Source organism: Alexandromys fortis, unplaced genomic scaffold (assembly GCF_014885135.2).
Source record: "Alexandromys fortis isolate MF-2015 unplaced genomic scaffold, M_Fortis_MF-2015_v1.1 scaffold_262, whole genome shotgun sequence".
In the NCBI taxonomy this organism is placed as follows: Eukaryota; Metazoa; Chordata; class Mammalia; order Rodentia; family Cricetidae; genus Alexandromys; species Alexandromys fortis.
In genome coordinates, this window is record NW_026068147.1 from 1,592,586 (window position 1) to 1,595,330 (window position 2,745).

Sequence of the window (2,745 nt, forward strand, 5' to 3'; positions counted from 1 at the left end):
AGAAGAAGAAGAAGAAGAAGAAGAAGAAGAAGAAGAAGAAGAAGAAAACTATAGGATGTTTGAGTAAAATTAAATTACCTCTTTAATTTTCCTTAAAGAGGAAATGAAAAATTCCCTCAAAGAAGTCGAGTAAAAGACAAACAAAAACTGGAAGAAATCAAAAAAGTCTCTTAAAGAAAACCAATAAGAAAAGTAGACCTGAGGCAAGGAACTCCACCTTGGGCCAGAGCAGGATTGAGGCAACAAATTACACAGGAATGGGACTAAACCAGCTACCTAGAATGGAGTGGACCTGAAGAAGCAAGCTTCACAGGAGCAGAAGCTGGGAGCCAATCCAGTCCTGGGAGCCAATCCAGTACCAGGACACTGGTGGACCAAGACTGAGATAGTGACCTGATACAGAGACAGCAAACTCCACCAGAACAGATACAGGGGAGAAACCACTGAGTAAATGAGCCAGAGCCAGAGACCACTGAGGTTCTGGACGTTAAGTGTGACCTTCCAGGGAGTAGACCTAAGCCAGGACCCCTGTGGGTCTGGGCATGAATCTGGGACCTCCAAGAGAGCAGACAGAAACCAGAGATTTCTGCAGGGCCAGGCATGAGTCTAGGATCTCAGAGAAAGTAGGCCTGGGCCAGGACCTCTGTGGGTACAGGCGTTGCTATGGGACATCAAAGGGAATAAGCAGGAACCTGGAATATTTGTGGGTCTGAGTATTAGTCTGAGGCCTCTGAGGGAGTAAGTCTGAGCCAGGTCCTCTGTAGTTCTGGGCACACCTGAGTCTGGGAACTTCGAGGCAATAGACCAGAGCCAGAAACTTTTGCAGGATCAACTCCAAGCCAGGGGATCCAGACCAGAATTTACAGAAACAGGTCAAAATGGATAACCTAGGCCAAAGTAGGCCTGAGACAACAAATTCCAAGGGAGCAGAGCAAGGCACAGGAGCACTGAGCTATCTCTAAGAACACAGAGTAACCAATGGGGTAACTATAACTGTGGCACTGATTGTATCACAAGGAACAACCACCTAAGCTTTGGACTTACTGGACCTAGAAGATTATTCAACAGAATCTCAAACAGCCCCAACCACACCTATTAGAGGAAAAGATGAGTAGAAAAGGTAAGAACACATGCAACACCACAAAGAGCAATACAACACCAGTAAAACCTAAAGACCCTACAACGGCAAGACCTGAACAAACAAATATAGATGAAGCAGAAGAAAATGCCCTAAAAATAACTTCAAGAGAATGTACCCTGACTCCTCTTAGGACTGGAGAGCGAGAGGTAGGGGAGTGGGGGAGGGGGAGGGAGATGGGAGAATGGGAGGAGGTGGAAATTTTAAATAAATAAATAGAAAGTAAATGAGAAATTCCCTCTAAAAATAGAGGAAAGACAAACAAGAAATTGGAAGACATCAGCAAATCCTTTCAAGAAAATGAAATCAAACATATGAAAGAAACTACTGAAGACTTGTAAACTGAAAAATAGACAATAAAGAAAACACAAGCTGAGTAAGTTATAGAAACAGAAATCATAAGAAAATGATCAGGAACCACAAACACAAGCATGAACAGCAGAATGCAAGAGATGGAAGAGAGACTCTCAAGTGCTGAAGATACAATAGAGGAAATAGACTCATCAGTTAAAGAAAACATTAAATCTAATAAAAACTTAATCCAAAATATCCAGGAAATATGGGACGCCATGAAAAGGCCAAATCTAATAATAATAGGTATAGAAGAAGGAGAAGTTCAACTCAAAAGCACAGAAAATATATTTAACAAAATCATAGAAGAAAACTTTCCCAACATAAAAAAGATATACCTATGAAGACACAAGAAGCTTACAGAACACCAAATAGACTAGATACCAAAAAAGGTCTTCTTGCCACATAATAATCAAAACATTAAACATACAGAGTAAATAAAGAATATTAAGAGCTTCAAAGAAAAAAAGCAAGTAGTATATAAAGACAAACCTATCATAATTACATCTGACTTCTCATTGGAGACAATGAAAGCCAGAAGGTGTGGTCAAGCTTTAAGCCGACATTAAGAAATCACGAATGCCAGCCCTGACTACTATGCCCAGCAAAACTTTCAATCACCATAGAAGGACAAAACAAGATATTCCATGAAAAAACTAATTTTCACCAATACCTAGTCACAAACACTGGTCATTAATTTCCCTTAATGTAAATGGTCTCAACTAACCTATATAAAGGCACAGGCTAACAGATTGGATATGAAAAGAGAATTCATCCTTCTTCTGCATATAAGAAACACATCGCAACCTCAAAGACAGGCATCGTCTTAGAGTAAAGGGTTGAGAAAAAGTATTCCAATCAAATGGACCTAAGAAACAAGTGGTGTAGCTATCCTAATATCTAACAAAATAGACTTCAAGCTAAAGTCAACAAAAGAGATAAAGAAGGTCATTTCATATTAGTCACAGGAAAAATCCATCAAGAGGAAATTTCAATACTGAACAACTATGCCCCAAATACAAGGGCACCCTCATATGTAGAAAAATCACTTCTAAAGCTTAAATCATACATTAAACCCCACACACTAATAGTGGGAGACTTCAACACTCCCGTCTCACCACTGGACAGGTCAGTCAGATAAAAAACGAACAGAGAAATAAGAGAACTAACAGATGTTATGACTCAACTGGACTTAACAGACATATATGGAATATTCCATCCAAACAGAAAAGAATATACCTTCTTCTCAGCACCTC